Source organism: Hyla sarda, unplaced genomic scaffold (assembly GCF_029499605.1).
Source record: "Hyla sarda isolate aHylSar1 unplaced genomic scaffold, aHylSar1.hap1 scaffold_2262, whole genome shotgun sequence".
Taxonomy (NCBI): Eukaryota; Metazoa; Chordata; class Amphibia; order Anura; family Hylidae; genus Hyla; species Hyla sarda.
Genome location: NW_026608939.1, coordinates 1 through 19,836, shown reverse-complemented (window position 1 = coordinate 19,836; position 19,836 = coordinate 1). Strand labels below are relative to the sequence as shown.

The 19,836-nt window shown below is 46.2% G+C and overlaps 6 non-coding genes and 1 pseudogene across 6 annotated transcripts; all 7 read left to right on the top strand.

The window, feature by feature from the left end:
* Positions 1-535: 535 nt before the first annotated feature.
* On the top strand, positions 536-726 carry LOC130321435 (U2 spliceosomal RNA). Its single transcript, XR_008867160.1, has one exon. It is a non-coding gene; the product is annotated as a U2 spliceosomal RNA (small nuclear RNA).
* Positions 727-2,833: 2,107 nt separating this feature from the next.
* On the top strand, positions 2,834-3,024 carry LOC130321434 (U2 spliceosomal RNA). The gene has a single exon (XR_008867159.1). It is a non-coding gene; the product is annotated as a U2 spliceosomal RNA (small nuclear RNA).
* Positions 3,025-5,133: 2,109 nt separating this feature from the next.
* LOC130321433 (U2 spliceosomal RNA) lies at positions 5,134-5,324 on the top strand. Its single transcript, XR_008867158.1, has one exon. It is a non-coding gene; the product is annotated as a U2 spliceosomal RNA (small nuclear RNA).
* A 2,107-nt stretch (positions 5,325-7,431) lies between these two features.
* Positions 7,432-7,622, top strand: LOC130321428 (U2 spliceosomal RNA). Its single transcript, XR_008867154.1, has one exon. It is a non-coding gene; the product is annotated as a U2 spliceosomal RNA (small nuclear RNA).
* A 2,101-nt stretch (positions 7,623-9,723) lies between these two features.
* LOC130321415 (U2 spliceosomal RNA) lies at positions 9,724-9,914 on the top strand. The gene has a single exon (XR_008867143.1). It is a non-coding gene; the product is annotated as a U2 spliceosomal RNA (small nuclear RNA).
* Positions 9,915-12,025: 2,111 nt separating this feature from the next.
* On the top strand, positions 12,026-12,174 carry LOC130321432 (U2 spliceosomal RNA; annotated as a pseudogene).
* Positions 12,175-17,624: 5,450 nt separating this feature from the next.
* LOC130321431 (U2 spliceosomal RNA) lies at positions 17,625-17,818 on the top strand. Its single transcript, XR_008867157.1, has one exon. It is a non-coding gene; the product is annotated as a U2 spliceosomal RNA (small nuclear RNA).
* The last annotated feature ends 2,018 nt before the right edge of the window (positions 17,819-19,836 follow it).

Genomic DNA, 19,836 nt, shown 5'->3' with positions numbered 1-19,836 from the left:
TGTCACCTAGAACCTTCACAGCAGCGACAGCTTTATGAGGAGCATCAGCACTGCTCTGCCTGAGCAGAACCATCACCGCCATAGGTTGTCAAATAACCCGGATTTAACCCACACAGGTAAGTCCAATGGGGTGCAGGCATGTCCTCTATGCTTACAGCTTCCCGTGGGTGTTGGTTTGATACCGTTTGGGGACAGCCAAGGAGGCATCTGCAGGCAACAAAGGTAGGTGTGTGCTTGTGTGTGTGTTTCCTATGCAGATCCTAAGCCCAGTGTCACATGCAAGTAGGAGGAGTAAGAAGGGTTCCTGGCAAATCCGGGTTATGGATTGCATTTAAAAAGGCCCCGTGGGAGTGCAATGGGCCCCTGTCTTGCTGCTTAGCAATAATGGTATGGGTTTAGGTTCTGCTGTGTGTACTGGTGGTTGACTGCCCCCCAGCCCAGAGTGTGCATGGAAAATTGTCTGGCAGCCTCCCTGACAGCAAGCAGTGATAGTGCCCATGAAGGGGACCTTGTTGGGCCCGCCCCTTTCACGGTTATCGCTTCTCGGCCTTTTGGCTAAGATCAAGTGTAGTATCTGTTCTTATCAGTTTAATATCTGATACGTCCCCTATCTGGGGACCATATATTAAATGGATTTTTGAGAACGGGGGCTGATTTCGAAGCTTGCTTCCGTCGCCCTATGCATTGACCCGATATGGCAGTATCTTCGGGTACAGTGCACCACCCCCTTACAGGGTTAAAAAGAAAGATTCCTACTTTCATTGCTACCTGCTTGCTTGCTGGCTAGCCAGCTAGCCAGCCCTGTGGGCCTTGCTGCTGCTGCTTCTGCAGCCAAAAAACAAAAGGTGGTGCTGCTGCTGCTGCTTCTGCTGCTTCTGCTTCTGCTTGTGTCTGGCCGCTGTTGGAGCGTCCAGGCACAGGACTTCTGCTGCTGCTGACTAAATGGCCTCCTTAATTGGATCATTTGAGTAGCCAGCACACCTGTGCAGGTAGGGCATGACATGATAGGCAGCTGCCTTGATAGCGGGTGGGTGCTGAATGTTCCTAATTGACAAAATAAGATTAATGCTTATGAAGAAATATAAAATCTCATCCCTTCCCCAATATCGCGCCACACCCCTACCCCTTAATTCCCTGGTTGAACTTGATGGACATATGTCTTTTTTCGACCGTACTAACTATGTAACTATGTAACATAACATGGGGGGGGGGGGGGGGGTCTCCTGGCTGTTCACACAGGTGTGTCATTGCTGTACATTGACCATGCATTGCTTCTGTGGTATTGCAAAGGCAAAGACAAATGCTTCCAGCCATCCATTGCACTAATGGATTGGTCATCAGCTGGCTGTCTATGTCCCGCATCAATATAGACCAAAGTACAGAGGGTTAGGCTATGCTATTGTGCACCTACCTGATGCATCAGAAGGTGCGAGGCCCTTGCTAAATTCTGTGCACAGACTTTGAGATCTATGCTTTAGACTGTATCTAAACCTGCTCCAACATGGACTGACATTCTGGCCTACTTTCAGCCGATGCGACTTGTCTGTCGCTGAACAGTCGCTTTTTATGTATTCAGCACCTATGTATAATGTTGTAAAAATGCTCTAGAAGCTAAAGTCGCAGAAATGTCGCACATATTTGGCCTGCAACTTTCTGTGCGACAAATTCAGACAGGAAAAATCAGTATAAATCCTTAGAAAATTATCCCCCAGTGTCTCCATCTGCTGGCGGTATTGAATAAGCATTGCTGCACTGATGGGGTATGCATTAGACGAAAAAAAAGAAGAAAAAGAAGAATAATACGCCCAGAAAAGAGGCGAAAAGGAGAAAAACGTAAAAAAACGTGAAAAAAAAGTAAGAGGAAGAGAAGGGAAAAAAAGGTGGAAATGGGTTTAAAAGTGATTTCGGCGGAGAAATATATATATATATATATATATATATATATATATATATATATATACGCGCACACACACACATATATATAAACGTATTCTCCGTTGAGATATTGCAGCCGCTGCTGTGTCCAGGCCCAGGAGCCTTAGCACTGTGCTATGATGTCACTCAATACCACTGACATCACTAGGTGTAAACAACATCTCTCCTTTGCTGTGTATGTGACTATGGAGCTGTTTGGTGATGTCGTCTATTACGGCCTTCATAGAAGCAACAGGAGATTGTTGCATCCATCTAGAACCCTCAGAACTACAGTGCTATGATGTCACTCACTTCCACAGGCCTTGCAGAGTGTAAACAACAACAACCCAGCTTTGTTGTGTATGTAACCATAGGGATTTGTGATGTCACCTAGAACCTTCACAGCAGCGACAGCTTTATGAGGAGCATCAGCACTGCTCTGCCTGAGCAGAACCATCACCGCCATAGGTTGTCAAATAACCCGGATTTAACCCACACAGGTAAGTCCAATGGGGTGCAGGCATGTCCTCTATGCTTACAGCTTCCCGTGGGTGTTGGTTTGATACCGTTTGGGGACAGCCAAGGAGGCATCTGCAGGCAACAAAGGTAGGTGTGTGCTTGTGTGTGTGTTTCCTATGCAGATCCTAAGCCCAGTGTCACATGCAAGTAGGAGGAGTAAGAAGGGTTCCTGGCAAATCCGGGTTATGGATTGCATTTAAAAAGGCCCCGTGGGAGTGCAATGGGCCCCTGTCTTGCTGCTTAGCAATAATGGTATGGGTTTAGGTTCTGCTGTGTGTACTGGTGGTTGACTGCCCCCCAGCCCAGAGTGTGCATGGAAAATTGTCTGGCAGCCTCCCTGACAGCAAGCAGTGATAGTGCCCATGAAGGGGACCTTGTTGGGCCCGCCCCTTTCACGGTTATCGCTTCTCGGCCTTTTGGCTAAGATCAAGTGTAGTATCTGTTCTTATCAGTTTAATATCTGATACGTCCCCTATCTGGGGACCATATATTAAATGGATTTTTGAGAACGGGGGCTGATTTCGAAGCTTGCTTCCGTCGCCCTATGCATTGACCCGATATGGCAGTATCTTCGGGTACAGTGCACCACCCCCTTACAGGGTTAAAAAGAAAGATTCCTACTTTCATTGCTACCTGCTTGCTTGCTGGCTAGCCAGCTAGCCAGCCCTGTGGGCCTTGCTGCTGCTGCTTCTGCAGCCAAAAAACAAAAGGTGGTGTGCTGCTGCTGCTGCTTCTGCTGCTTCTGCTTCTGCTTGTGTCTGGCCGCTGTTGGAGCGTCCAGGCACAGGACTTCTGCTGCTGCTGACTAAATGGCCTCCTTAATTGGATCATTTGAGTAGCCAGCACACCTGTGCAGGTAGGGCATGACATGATAGGCAGCTGCCTTGATAGCGGGTGGGTGCTGAATGTTCCTAATTGACAAAATAAGATTAATGCTTATGAAGAAATATAAAATCTCATCCCTTCCCCAATATCGCGCCACACCCCTACCCCTTAATTCCCTGGTTGAACTTGATGGACATATGTCTTTTTTCGACCGTACTAACTATGTAACTATGTAACATAACATGGGGGGGGGGGGGGGGTCTCCTGGCTGTTCACACAGGTGTGTCATTGCTGTACATTGACCATGCATTGCTTCTGTGGTATTGCAAAGGCAAAGACAAATGCTTCCAGCCATCCATTGCACTAATGGATTGGTCATCAGCTGGCTGTCTATGTCCCGCATCAATATAGACCAAAGTACAGAGGGTTAGGCTATGCTATTGTGCACCTACCTGATGCATCAGAAGGTGCGAGGCCCTTGCTAAATTCTGTGCACAGACTTTGAGATCTATGCTTTAGACTGTATCTAAACCTGCTCCAACATGGACTGACATTCTGGCCTACTTTCAGCCGATGCGACTTGTCTGTCGCTGAACAGTCGCTTTTTATGTATTCAGCACCTATGTATAATGTTGTAAAAATGCTCTAGAAGCTAAAGTCGCAGAAATGTCGCACATATTTGGCCTGCAACTTTCTGTGCGACAAATTCAGACAGGAAAAATCAGTATAAATCCTTAGAAAATTATCCCCCAGTGTCTCCATCTGCTGGCGGTATTGAATAAGCATTGCTGCACTGATGGGGTATGCATTAGACGAAAAAAAAGAAGAAAAAGAAGAATAATACGCCCAGAAAAGAGGCGAAAAGGAGAAAAACGTAAAAAAACGTGAAAAAAAAGTAAGAGGAAGAGAAGGGAAAAAAAGGTGGAAATGGGTTTAAAAGTGATTTCGGCGGAGAATATATATATATATATATATATATATATATATATATATATATATATACGCGCACACACACACATATATATAAACGTATTCTCCGTTGAGATATTGCAGCCGCTGCTGTGTCCAGGCCCAGGAGCCTTAGCACTGTGCTATGATGTCACTCAATACCACTGACATCACTAGGTGTAAACAACATCTCTCCTTTGCTGTGTATGTGACTATGGAGCTGTTTGGTGATGTCGTCTATTACGGCCTTCATAGAAGCAACAGGAGATTGTTGCATCCATCTAGAACCCTCAGAACTACAGTGCTATGATGTCACTCACTTCCACAGGCCTTGCAGAGTGTAAACAACAACAACCCAGCTTTGTTGTGTATGTAACCATAGGGATTTGTGATGTCACCTAGAACCTTCACAGCAGCGACAGCTTTATGAGGAGCATCAGCACTGCTCTGCCTGAGCAGAACCATCACCGCCATAGGTTGTCAAATAACCCGGATTTAACCCACACAGGTAAGTCCAATGGGGTGCAGGCATGTCCTCTATGCTTACAGCTTCCCGTGGGTGTTGGTTTGATACCGTTTGGGGACAGCCAAGGAGGCATCTGCAGGCAACAAAGGTAGGTGTGTGCTTGTGTGTGTGTTTCCTATGCAGATCCTAAGCCCAGTGTCACATGCAAGTAGGAGGAGTAAGAAGGGTTCCTGGCAAATCCGGGTTATGGATTGCATTTAAAAAGGCCCCGTGGGAGTGCAATGGGCCCCTGTCTTGCTGCTTAGCAATAATGGTATGGGTTTAGGTTCTGCTGTGTGTACTGGTGGTTGACTGCCCCCCAGCCCAGAGTGTGCATGGAAAATTGTCTGGCAGCCTCCCTGACAGCAAGCAGTGATAGTGCCCATGAAGGGGACCTTGTTGGGCCCGCCCCTTTCACGGTTATCGCTTCTCGGCCTTTTGGCTAAGATCAAGTGTAGTATCTGTTCTTATCAGTTTAATATCTGATACGTCCCCTATCTGGGGACCATATATTAAATGGATTTTTGAGAACGGGGGCTGATTTCGAAGCTTGCTTCCGTCGCCCTATGCATTGACCCGATATGGCAGTATCTTCGGGTACAGTGCACCACCCCCTTACAGGGTTAAAAAGAAAGATTCCTACTTTCATTGCTACCTGCTTGCTTGCTGGCTAGCCAGCTAGCCAGCCCTGTGGGCCTTGCTGCTGCTGCTTCTGCAGCCAAAAAACAAAAGGTGGTGCTGCTGCTGCTGCTTCTGCTGCTTCTGCTTCTGCTTGTGTCTGGCCGCTGTTGGAGCGTCCAGGCACAGGACTTCTGCTGCTGCTGACTAAATGGCCTCCTTAATTGGATCATTTGAGTAGCCAGCACACCTGTGCAGGTAGGGCATGACATGATAGGCAGCTGCCTTGATAGCGGGTGGGTGCTGAATGTTCCTAATTGACAAAATAAGATTAATGCTTATGAAGAAATATAAAATCTCATCCCTTCCCCAATATCGCGCCACACCCCTACCCCTTAATTCCCTGGTTGAACTTGATGGACATATGTCTTTTTTCGACCGTACTAACTATGTAACTATGTAACATAACATGGGGGGGGGGGGGGGGTCTCCTGGCTGTTCACACAGGTGTGTCATTGCTGTACATTGACCATGCATTGCTTCTGTGGTATTGCAAAGGCAAAGACAAATGCTTCCAGCCATCCATTGCACTAATGGATTGGTCATCAGCTGGCTGTCTATGTCCCGCATCAATATAGACCAAAGTACAGAGGGTTAGGCTATGCTATTGTGCACCTACCTGATGCATCAGAAGGTGCGAGGCCCTTGCTAAATTCTGTGCACAGACTTTGAGATCTATGCTTTAGACTGTATCTAAACCTGCTCCAACATGGACTGACATTCTGGCCTACTTTCAGCCGATGCGACTTGTCTGTCGCTGAACAGTCGCTTTTTATGTATTCAGCACCTATGTATAATGTTGTAAAAATGCTCTAGAAGCTAAAGTCGCAGAAATGTCGCACATATTTGGCCTGCAACTTTCTGTGCGACAAATTCAGACAGGAAAAATCAGTATAAATCCTTAGAAAATTATCCCCCAGTGTCTCCATCTGCTGGCGGTATTGAATAAGCATTGCTGCACTGATGGGGTATGCATTAGACGAAAAAAAAGAAGAAAAAGAAGAATAAGCCCAGAAAAGAGGCGAAAAGGAGAAAAACGTAAAAAAACGTGAAAAAAAAGTAAGAGGAAGAGAAGGGAAAAAAAGGTGGAAATGGGTTTAAAAGTGATTTCGGCGGAGAAATATATATATATATATATATATATATATATATATATATATATATATATACGCGCACACACACACATATATATAAACGTATTCTCCGTTGAGATATTGCAGCCGCTGCTGTGTCCAGGCCCAGGAGCCTTAGCACTGTGCTATGATGTCACTCAATACCACTGACATCACTAGGTGTAAACAACATCTCTCCTTTGCTGTGTATGTGACTATGGAGCTGTTTGGTGATGTCGTCTATTACGGCCTTCATAGAAGCAACAGGAGATTGTTGCATCCATCTAGAACCCTCAGAACTACAGTGCTATGATGTCACTCACTTCCACAGGCCTTGCAGAGTGTAAACAACAACAACCCAGCTTTGTTGTGTATGTAACCATAGGGATTTGTGATGTCACCTAGAACCTTCACAGCAGCGACAGCTTTATGAGGAGCATCAGCACTGCTCTGCCTGAGCAGAACCATCACCGCCATAGGTTGTCAAATAACCCGGATTTAACCCACACAGGTAAGTCCAATGGGGTGCAGGCATGTCCTCTATGCTTACAGCTTCCCGTGGGTGTTGGTTTGATACCGTTTGGGGACAGCCAAGGAGGCATCTGCAGGCAACAAAGGTAGGTGTGTGCTTGTGTGTGTGTTTCCTATGCAGATCCTAAGCCCAGTGTCACATGCAAGTAGGAGGAGTAAGAAGGGTTCCTGGCAAATCCGGGTTATGGATTGCATTTAAAAAGGCCCCGTGGGAGTGCAATGGGCCCCTGTCTTGCTGCTTAGCAATAATGGTATGGGTTTAGGTTCTGCTGTGTGTACTGGTGGTTGACTGCCCCCCAGCCCAGAGTGTGCATGGAAAATTGTCTGGCAGCCTCCCTGACAGCAAGCAGTGATAGTGCCCATGAAGGGGACCTTGTTGGGCCCGCCCCTTTCACGGTTATCGCTTCTCGGCCTTTTGGCTAAGATCAAGTGTAGTATCTGTTCTTATCAGTTTAATATCTGATACGTCCCCTATCTGGGGACCATATATTAAATGGATTTTTGAGAACGGGGGCTGATTTCGAAGCTTGCTTCCGTCGCCCTATGCATTGACCCGATATGGCAGTATCTTCGGGTACAGTGCACCACCCCCTTACAGGGTTAAAAAGAAAGATTCCTACTTTCATTGCTACCTGCTTGCTTGCTGGCTAGCCAGCTAGCCAGCCCTGTGGGCCTTGCTGCTGCTGCTTCTGCAGCCAAAAAACAAAAGGTGGTGCTGCTGCTGCTGCTTCTGCTGCTTCTGCTTCTGCTTGTGTCTGGCCGCTGTTGGAGCGTCCAGGCACAGGACTTCTGCTGCTGCTGACTAAATGGCCTCCTTAATTGGATCATTTGAGTAGCCAGCACACCTGTGCAGGTAGGGCATGACATGATAGGCAGCTGCCTTGATAGCGGGTGGGTGCTGAATGTTCCTAATTGACAAAATAAGATTAATGCTTATGAAGAAATATAAAATCTCATCCCTTCCCCAATATCGCGCCACACCCCTACCCCTTAATTCCCTGGTTGAACTTGATGGACATATGTCTTTTTTCGACCGTACTAACTATGTAACTATGTAACATAACATGGGGGGGGGGGGGGGGGGTCTCCTGGCTGTTCACACAGGTGTGTCATTGCTGTACATTGACCATGCATTGCTTCTGTGGTATTGCAAAGGCAAAGACAAATGCTTCCAGCCATCCATTGCACTAATGGATTGGTCATCAGCTGGCTGTCTATGTCCCGCATCAATATAGACCAAAGTACAGAGGGTTAGGCTATGCTATTGTGCACCTACCTGATGCATCAGAAGGTGCGAGGCCCTTGCTAAATTCTGTGCACAGACTTTGAGATCTATGCTTTAGACTGTATCTAAACCTGCTCCAACATGGACTGACATTCTGGCCTACTTTCAGCCGATGCGACTTGTCTGTCGCTGAACAGTCGCTTTTTATGTATTCAGCACCTATGTATAATGTTGTAAAAATGCTCTAGAAGCTAAAGTCGCAGAAATGTCGCACATATTTGGCCTGCAACTTTCTGTGCGACAAATTCAGACAGGAAAAATCAGTATAAATCCTTAGAAAATTATCCCCCAGTGTCTCCATCTGCTGGCGGTATTGAATAAGCATTGCTGCACTGATGGGGTATGCATTAGACGAAAAAAAAGAAGAAAAAGAAGAATAATACGCCCAGAAAAGAGGCGAAAAGGAGAAAAACGTAAAAAAACGTGAAAAAAAAGTAAGAGGAAGAGAAGGGAAAAAAAGGTGGAAATGGGTTTAAAAGTGATTTCGGCGGAGAAATATATATATATATATATATCATATATATATATATATACGCGCACACACACACATATATATAAACGTATTCTCCGTTGAGATATTGCAGCCGCTGCTGTGTCCAGGCCCAGGAGCCTTAGCACTGTGCTATGATGTCACTCAATACCACTGACATCACTAGGTGTAAACAACATCTCTCCTTTGCTGTGTATGTGACTATGGAGCTGTTTGGTGATGTCGTCTATTACGGCCTTCATAGAAGCAACAGGAGATTGTTGCATCCATCTAGAACCCTCAGAACTACAGTGCTATGATGTCACTCACTTCCACAGGCCTTGCAGAGTGTAAACAACAACAACCCAGCTTTGTTGTGTATGTAACCATAGGGATTTGTGATGTCACCTAGAACCTTCACAGCAGCGACAGCTTTATGAGGAGCATCAGCACTGCTCTGCCTGAGCAGAACCATCACCGCCATAGGTTGTCAAATAACCCGGATTTAACCCACACAGGTAAGTCCAATGGGGTGCAGGCATGTCCTCTATGCTTACAGCTTCCCGTGGGTGTTGGTTTGATACCGTTTGGGGACAGCCAAGGAGGCATCTGCAGGCAACAAAGGTAGGTGTGTGCTTGTGTGTGTGTTTCCTATGCAGATCCTAAGCCCAGTGTCACATGCAAGTAGGAGGAGTAAGAAGGGTTCCTGGCAAATCCGGGTTATGGATTGCATTTAAAAAGGCCCCGTGGGAGTGCAATGGGCCCCTGTCTTGCTGCTTAGCAATAATGGTATGGGTTTAGGTTCTGCTGTGTGTACTGGTGGTTGACTGCCCCCCAGCCCAGAGTGTGCATGGAAAATTGTCTGGCAGCCTCCCTGACAGCAAGCAGTGATAGTGCCCATGAAGGGGACCTTGTTGGGCCCGCCCCTTTCACGGTTATCGCTTCTCGGCCTTTTGGCTAAGATCAAGTGTAGTATCTGTTCTTATCAGTTTAATATCTGATACGTCCCCTATCTGGGGACCATATATTAAATGGATTTTTGAGAACGGGGGCTGATTTCGAAGCTTGCTTCCGTCGCCCTATGCATTGACCCGATATGGCAGTATCTTCGGGTACAGTGCACCACCCCCTTACAGGGTTAAAAAGAAAGATTCCTACTTTCATTGCTACCTGCTTGCTTGCTGGCTAGCCAGCTAGCCAGCCCTGTGGGCCTTGCTGCTGCTGCTTCTGCAGCCAAAAAACAAAAGGTGGTGCTGCTGCTGCTGCTTCTGCTGCTTCTGCTTCTGCTTGTGTCTGGCCGCTGTTGGAGCGTCCAGGCACAGGACTTCTGCTGCTGCTGACTAAATGGCCTCCTTAATTGGATCATTTGAGTAGCCAGCACACCTGTGCAGGTAGGGCATGACATGATAGGCAGCTGCCTTGATAGCGGGTGGGTGCTGAATGTTCCTAATTGACAAAATAAGATTAATGCTTATGAAGAAATATAAAATCTCATCCCTTCCCCAATATCGCGCCACACCCCTACCCCTTAATTCCCTGGTTGAACTTGATGGACATATGTCTTTTTTCGACCGTACTAACTATGTAACTATGTAACATAACATGGGGGGGGGGGGGGGGGGGTCTCCTGGCTGTTCACACAGGTGTGTCATTGCTGTACATTGACCATGCATTGCTTCTGTGGTATTGCAAAGGCAAAGACAAATGCTTCCAGCCATCCATTGCACTAATGGATTGGTCATCAGCTGGCTGTCTATGTCCCGCATCAATATAGACCAAAGTACAGAGGGTTAGGCTATGCTATTGTGCACCTACCTGATGCATCAGAAGGTGCGAGGCCCTTGCTAAATTCTGTGCACAGACTTTGAGATCTATGCTTTAGACTGTATCTAAACCTGCTCCAACATGGACTGACATTCTGGCCTACTTTCAGCCGATGCGACTTGTCTGTCGCTGAACAGTCGCTTTTTATGTATTCAGCACCTATGTATAATGTTGTAAAAATGCTCTAGAAGCTAAAGTCGCAGAAATGTCGCACATATTTGGCCTGCAACTTTCTGTGCGACAAATTCAGACAGGAAAAATCAGTATAAATCCTTAGAAAATTATCCCCCAGTGTCTCCATCTGCTGGCGGTATTGAATAAGCATTGCTGCACTGATGGGGTATGCATTAGACGAAAAAAAAGAAGAAAAAGAAGAATAATACGCCCAGAAAAGAGGCGAAAAGGAGAAAAACGTAAAAAAACGTGAAAAAAAAGTAAGAGGAAGAGAAGGGAAAAAAAGGTGGAAATGGGTTTAAAAGTGATTTCGGCGGAGAAATATATATATATATATATATATATATATATATATATATATATATATACGCGCACACACACACATATATATAAACGTATTCTCCGTTGAGATATTGCAGCCGCTGCTGTGTCCAGGCCCAGGAGCCTTAGCACTGTGCTATGATGTCACTCAATACCACTGACATCACTAGGTGTAAACAACATCTCTCCTTTGCTGTGTATGTGACTATGGAGCTGTTTGGTGATGTCGTCTATTACGGCCTTCATAGAAGCAACAGGAGATTGTTGCATCCATCTAGAACCCTCAGAACTACAGTGCTATGATGTCACTCACTTCCACAGGCCTTGCAGAGTGTAAACAACAACAACCCAGCTTTGTTGTGTATGTAACCATAGGGATTTGTGATGTCACCTAGAACCTTCACAGCAGCGACAGCTTTATGAGGAGCATCAGCACTGCTCTGCCTGAGCAGAACCATCACCGCCATAGGTTGTCAAATAACCCGGATTTAACCCACACAGGTAAGTCCAATGGGGTGCAGGCATGTCCTCTATGCTTACAGCTTCCCGTGGGTGTTGGTTTGATACCGTTTGGGGACAGCCAAGGAGGCATCTGCAGGCAACAAAGGTAGGTGTGTGCTTGTGTGTGTGTTTCCTATGCAGATCCTAAGCCCAGTGTCACATGCAAGTAGGAGGAGTAAGAAGGGTTCCTGGCAAATCCGGGTTATGGATTGCATTTAAAAAGGCCCCGTGGGAGTGCAATGGGCCCCTGTCTTGCTGCTTAGCAATAATGGTATGGGTTTAGGTTCTGCTGTGTGTACTGGTGGTTGACTGCCCCCCAGCCCAGAGTGTGCATGGAAAATTGTCTGGCAGCCTCCCTGACAGCAAGCAGTGATAGTGCCCATGAAGGGGACCTTGTTGGGCCCGCCCCTTTCACGGTTATCGCTTCTCGGCCTTTTGGCTAAGATCAAGTGTAGTATCTGCATTTGGTCTGGTCGGAAGGTGTCTGTGGTACCCCGCTTCTCGGCCTTGGGGGATTGTCTCTCCTTACGGAGCGACTTCACCCCCTTGCTGCTATTGGGGAGCGGGCTTAGTCCACAGACAACGGGTTGCGATCCCCCTGTCTCTGGGACCTTGTGTCTCAGAAGGCATTTTCGGTACGTTGAGCGTTACCTGTAGCTTCGGAAGCACCTAGGGTACCCCCGACCTCTGCCTTGGGTAAGGGTTCCGCTTTTATAGCGGGATTCCGAGCCCCTGCTGCTATTGGGGAAGGGGCTTAGTCCCTGGGTGTGGAAGATGCCGTTCTCCTGGGCTTTCCCCTCTGGGGAAATGTCGATGCGAAATACCATCCGCATAGAGGTGTCGGAGAGCCATCGTCAGTTGAAGAACCTCCGCTTCATTGCGGAGGTGATTCTTCTTGACTACTTCCGCCTCAATAGGGAGGACATCCTGTGTCTAAATGACCAGGAAAGCCGTGGCCTGTATACCGTCACCTTCACGGCCACGGCGTGTTGCGATAACATCTATGCAACCTTGTCTGGTGCGGACCAGAGGGACGATCGACTCGACGGTCTTTCGTTCCAGTTCCTCTATGGTGAGGAACATATACCGTTGGTGGTGGCTATGCACAGCCCTCATGTGACCACGGAGGATATAGCCACTTTTCTTCGGCGATACTGCGAAGAGGTGCGGTTCGCAAACAAAATCTTGAACTCCGTGCGGTTCTGGAACGGCAAGAGGAAGTTCTGGGTCAAGCTCCGTAAGGATCCCGGTGGTATTGGGGGTCTTTGCCATCCGCCCCCAAATTTTGCCATCGGGAGAGTTCGGGGCTTCCTGTTCTATCCTCAAATGCCTATGTATTGCCGAAATTGCTTGAGGTTTGGCCACACCCAGGAGACCTGCGGCGCGGAGCGTGTGATTCGCTGCAATAGGTGTGGCCAAGAAGGTCACATAGCCTCAAGATGTAGCCATTCGATAAGGTGCAACCTCTGCGGAGAGGAAAATCACGATTTTAATTCCTGTCCCCATAAAGCAAAAACTACGATGGGTGGGTCAAGGCTGGGCCCACCCAAAGAGGGGACAGGACAAAAGACGTCCTTTTTTAAGATGCCCAAACCCCAGATGGCAGGTACTGATGGGTCCAGGCCCAAGACCTCTGGTGCTCCATCGGGGGGCCCACCGGTGGTAGTGCTAGGGGGAGGCCATGGGGATTCCACGAAGCCCGGGCGGGTGATCGAGTTTACTGCCCGGGAAATTGAAAGACGTCGATCGACTTCCTACCTGGCTCAAGAGCCCGCCGAAACTTCTGAAGGGGGCTCACCTGTGGCGGGTGGCAGCCGACGGGCCTCGGTGGGGGCAAAGGTGGACCCAAAATTACAGCATAAGCCAGGTACTGGCTTGGCCCAGGGTCGCCCTGCTCCGGACGAAGAGGCCCCGGTGAAAGCCCGCCGGAAGGGGAGCCAGGTGGCCAGGTCTGAGCCCGGTCCTGTTACTCCGCCTATACAGGACAGGGCCAAGAAGACAAGTGGCGCCAAACCAGGGTTTGCTGCCCCGCCAGCAGTGGACCCGGTGGGTAAAACTGGCCATCGTCGATCGATGGGGAAGTTGGAGCAACAGTCCTCAGCAACGCTTGCTGGGGAACAAGCGATGAAAACTTCCCAAGGTAGCGGCAAAGGTTCCGGAAAAGAGGCCTCACAGGCCCCTGTGCAGCAGTTCCAGTCGTCAAATGATGAAAGAAGACGCAGATCCATCAGCCGGGGGCCAGAGATTACATCGAGTGAGAGCAACACAGAGGATATGGACAGCAGTGTGACATTTAAAAGACAAAGAGAAGAAGAAGAGGAAGACATTCAAAGGAAAGCGGCGTGCCGTAGTTCGGACGAGAGCGAGCTCAGGGTCGGGGCATCATCGATCTCAAGCTCCGACCCTCAGAACATCAAGGAGCTGATGACCCCGCAGGCGGGGGATGACGGTACGCAGCTTATTATTGACTTTGATTCTCCAAGCACGGACTCTCCATAAACTATGCCTATCCCTGTAAAAATTGCCTCACTCAATGTGAGGTCCTTAAAGAGCCCTGATCGCAGGGCTGCTTTATTTTCTTATCTAGAGACATGTGACTTTGACCTTTGCCTGCTACAAGAATGTGGAATCCCTAGTAAAATGGACTATAAAGACTTAAAAGAAGACTGGAAGCTGGGCCCATCCATATGGTCCGGTGCAAATGACTGTCGTTCTGTGGGTGTTGGGCTGCTCTGCCGAGGCCAGTCCTTTTCTATTCATACAGTAACTGAGATTGTGCCTGGCAGAGCTCTTTTAATTCATCTATATTTTAATGGACTTTTAATTCGTGTTTTAAATGTGTATGCCCCTCCTGATAAACAGGAGCGGGCAGAACTATTTGAAATTTTACCACTGTTTTGTGTTGGGTCTTCCCCCCTGCTGGTGGGAGGTGATTTTAACTGCATACGTGATGGGGAACACCGGCAGGGTGGGGATATTAATCGTAAAGACCGCACTTCTTACCTGCTTAAAAATTTTATTGATGATTTTAATTTGAAAGATTGCTGGAAGGATCTCTTGCCGGAGGACCCGGGCGCCACATGGTCCAATGGAAGAGTGAGCTCCAGAATCGATTTTATTTTTTCCTCTAGAGCTTTTAAACCCCTGAAATGCACGCTCGAGCAGAATATCTTCTCTGATCATAAGCTCCTCTTGGTGGGCCTGGAGCTAGAGGGGGAGCAAAAAGCAAAAAGGGGCCTCTGGAGATTAAACACCACACTCCTAGAGGACCCTGAGATAAAAGAGGAGTTTGTGCGGACCTACCAGTGCTGGCAATCACAAAGAAAACCCCACGAGCCTATGCTGCACTGGTGGGAGGGCACCAAATCTAAAATCAGATTTTTTTTTATCAAAGCAGGTAAGAAGAAGGCAAAAATGGAAAAACAGTGGTTTTATGTTCTTAACATGCGTTTAAATGTACTTTTTAAATTGAAAGAAGCTGGTATGGATGTAGAAAATGATATTTTAAACCTTAAAACTGAAATAAAACATGCCATAGAAAAGAAAGGGAAACAAATCATTTTTAACTCGCATGTGCAGCACCTGGAGGAGGGCGAGAAATGTTCCCGTTTCTTTTTTAAAAAAGTGATGAATAGGAGGGATATCATCCAAAACCTTGAGGGTGAATCCACTCCAAAAGGCATGTTAGATGCAGTTTTTAACTTCTACCAGCTTCTTTTTAATAAGAAAGATCTTAATCCATCCTTTTTAGAACATGTTCTTAATTCCCTTGATTTTAAGCTAGATGTTTTAGACCAGGAGGTTTTATCCCGTGATCTTAACTTAGATGAACTTTTATTTGTTTTTAAAAGTTTTTCTAGTGGGAAGGCCCCTGGGGAAGATGGTTTACCCATCAAATTTTATTTAGCTTTTTGGGATATTTTAAAGGATGATATGGTTTTATTGTATAAAGAAACTTTTATTGTTAATGAACTTCCCCCTTCCTGGAGGAGGGGGATTGTATCATTACTTTTTAAAAAGGGTGAAAAGGATATGCTAAAAAATTGGCGCCCCATCACACTTTTAAATGTCGATTATAAAGTTTTAGCCAAGTTATTAGCTGTCCGTTTTAAACCTTTTATTCATAAATTAATTCACCCAAATCAGGTTTGTGGGGTACCTGGAAGGTCTATAGCTGAATCCCTAAATATTTTAAGAGATGTTTTATGGTATTTTAAGGATAGAAATCAAACTGTAGCAATTTTATCCTTAGACTTTGAAAAAGCCTTTGATAGGGTCTCCCATGAATACCTGTTTTTAGTTCTTAAAAAGATGGCAGTGCCTGAAACGATTTTAAGCCGAATCATGCTTTTATACCGATCCTGTTTTAGTCAAGTCTCTGTTAATGGCTTTTTAACCAGCGGTGTTCCTCTTTTATCAGGTGTCAAACAGGGCTGCCCCCTGTCCCCACTCCTTTTTATTTGCGCAATCGAACCACTGATGGCCCTCCTCAGAAAAGACCGGGTAGTAAGAGGCGTACCGATACCTGGTGGAGGAGGGACCCATCTAAAGGTGTTGGGGTACATGGATGATGTCACCATACTGTGCCCGGACTCTCCATCCATGAGGGGGGCATTGAGGAACACCAGCTATTTCTGCGAGGTCTCTGGTTTTAAGCTAAACACAGATAAATGTGACTGTTTTTATATTGGCTCCTGGGATTCATCCATCACCCCAGGAGTCACAATGCAACAGGATCAAATTAAAGTTTTAGGTATTGTTTTTAACCAGGTCAATGATGGGAGCCCTAACTGGGATTCAGCTATAGCTAAGATGGAGAAGAAGATTTTAATGTGGAATCTTAGAAACCTTACCATGGAGGGGAAGATTTTAATAATAAAGATGGTTTTACTCCCTATTATGCTATACATTGCCATGGTATTTCCTCCATCTATTTTATACATTAAAAAAGTAACTAGAATTGTTTTTACTTTTTTATGGGGTTCAAAAATGGAGAAATTAAAGCGTGATTTTATGTACAAAAGTAAAGATAATGGCGGGAAAGATGTTCCTAACCTTTTTACTTTCTTTTACATAAAGTATTTCTGTTTCTGTTTTAAAATTATTAAATCCGATGGCATTTTTAGCTGCTTTTTAAGGTACGCTGCGGGCATGGTTTTTAAAAGATGGTTGCGCATCCCTCTGAACGCTCCGGTGCTTCTGTGTCCCCCAAAACATTATGTGGTGTTGGAAAAGACAGTCAGGCTCCTAGGTCTCCAAGATTTGGAGCCTGACATACTGGGGGACCAGAGAAAGGTATCAAAGGTCCTCAGGCGGAGTGAGGTTACCCTGGCAGTGTCCAATTTCACACAGGCAAGATCCAAAAAGGTATGGCGGAACGTGTACGGGAAGTTTCTGGCGAATGTACACAGGGATCTTGCCTGGGCAATCGTCCACCAGTGCCTCCCTACTCGTGAGTTCCAGCACAGGCGAGGACTGGTGGCGAGAGCCAAGTGCCCGAGAGATGGCTGCGGAGTGGACGAAACGGTGCTGCACATATTTTGGAACTGCCCTTTTGCACGGGAGCTTTGGAGGAAGGTAGGCCCACTTTTGAAGTGGGCCTGCGGCCTAAAAGATTTTAATCACGAATGTGTCTTTTACGGTCTTTTTAACTGCCCCAATTTTAAACAGCAGATGATCTGCTGGATGATTATTAATTGTTTTAAAAATGCCATCTGGAAAGTTAGGAACATCTTACTTTTTAAACATGATTTTATTGATGTTAAAAACTGTATAAAGCTGGCCCTGAGTGAGATGTACATCTATTACCTAAGAGACAAGAAACAGTTGGGGGCCAGCGAGGCAGCATCCATGTGGTGTCTGCCTCTATGGAACGAAATAACAATATAATCAGTTTTTATGACATTTGTATAATGTTTTATCCTGCCATTTTTATTTTTTCTCCTTTTATTACTGGTTTTATTATTTGTATTTTAAAACTTTTGTGAACCTTTTATTATTTTGCATTTTAAATTTTGTATGGTTTCTTATTTATTGAATAAAATTTTGTTGAAACCTTATCTGTTCTTATCAGTTTAATATCTGATACGTCCCCTATCTGGGGACCATATATTAAATGGATTTTTGAGAACGGGGGCTGATTTCGAAGCTTGCTTCCGTCGCCCTATGCATTGACCCGATATGGCAGTATCTTCGGGTACAGTGCACCACCCCCTTACAGGGTTAAAAAGAAAGATTCCTACTTTCATTGCTACCTGCTTGCTTGCTGGCTAGCCAGCTAGCCAGCCCTGTGGGCCTTGCTGCTGCTGCTTCTGCAGCCAAAAAACAAAAGGTGGTGCTGCTGCTGCTGCTTCTGCTGCTTCTGCTTCTGCTTGTGTCTGGCCGCTGTTGGAGCGTCCAGGCACAGGACTTCTGCTGCTGCTGACTAAATGGCCTCCTTAATTGGATCATTTGAGTAGCCAGCACACCTGTGCAGGTAGGGCATGACATGATAGGCAGCTGCCTTGATAGCGGGTGGGTGCTGAATGTTCCTAATTGACAAAATAAGATTAATGCTTATGAAGAAATATAAAATCTCATCCCTTCCCCAATATCGCGCCACACCCCTACCCCTTAATTCCCTGGTTGAACTTGATGGACATATGTCTTTTTTCGACCGTACTAACTATGTAACTATGTAACATAACATGGGGGGGGGGGGGGGGTCTCCTGGCTGTTCACACAGGTGTGTCATTGCTGTACATTGACCATGCATTGCTTCTGTGGTATTGCAAAGGCAAAGACAAATGCTTCCAGCCATCCATTGCACTAATGGATTGGTCATCAGCTGGCTGTCTATGTCCCGCATCAATATAGACCAAAGTACAGAGGGTTAGGCTATGCTATTGTGCACCTACCTGATGCATCAGAAGGTGCGAGGCCCTTGCTAAATTCTGTGCACAGACTTTGAGATCTATGCTTTAGACTGTATCTAAACCTGCTCCAACATGGACTGACATTCTGGCCTACTTTCAGCCGATGCGACTTGTCTGTCGCTGAACAGTCGCTTTTTATGTATTCAGCACCTATGTATAATGTTGTAAAAATGCTCTAGAAGCTAAAGTCGCAGAAATGTCGCACATATTTGGCCTGCAACTTTCTGTGCGACAAATTCAGACAGGAAAAATCAGTATAAATCCTTAGAAAATTATCCCCCAGTGTCTCCATCTGCTGGCGGTATTGAATAAGCATTGCTGCACTGATGGGGTATGCATTAGACGAAAAAAAAGAAGAAAAAGAAGAATAATACGCCCAGAAAAGAGGCGAAAAGGAGAAAAACGTAAAAAAACGTGAAAAAAAAGTAAGAGGAAGAGAAGGGAAAAAAAGGTGGAAATGGGTTTAAAAGTGATTTCGGCGGAGAAATATATATATATATATATATATATATATATATATATATATATATATATACGCGCACACACACACATATATATAAACGTATTCTCCGTTGAGATATTGCAGCCGCTGCTGTGTCCAGGCCCAGGAGCCTTAGCACTGTGCTATGATGTCACTCAATACCACTGACATCACTAGGTGTAAACAACATCTCTCCTTTGCTGTGTATGTGACTATGGAGCTGTTTGGTGATGTCGTCTATTACGGCCTTCATAGAAGCAACAGGAGATTGTTGCATCCATCTAGAACCCTCAGAACTACAGTGCTATGATGTCACTCACTTCCACAGGCCTTGCAGAGTGTAAACAACAACAACCCAGCTTTGTTGTGTATGTAACCATAGGGATTTGTGATGTCACCTAGAACCTTCACAGCAGCGACAGCTTTATGAGGAGCATCAGCACTGCTCTGCCTGAGCAGAACCATCACCGCCATAGGTTGTCAAATAACCCGGATTTAACCCACACAGGTAAGTCCAATGGGGTGCAGGCATGTCCTCTATGCTTACAGCTTCCCGTGGGTGTTGGTTTGATACCGTTTGGGGACAGCCAAGGAGGCATCTGCAGGCAACAAAGGTAGGTGTGTGCTTGTGTGTGTGTTTCCTATGCAGATCCTAAGCCCAGTGTCACATGCAAGTAGGAGGAGTAAGAAGGGTTCCTGGCAAATCCGGGTTATGGATTGCATTTAAAAAGGCCCCGTGGGAGTGCAATGGGCCCCTGTCTTGCTGCTTAGCAATAATGGTATGGGTTTAGGTTCTGCTGTGTGTACTGGTGGTTGACTGCCCCCCCAGCCCAGA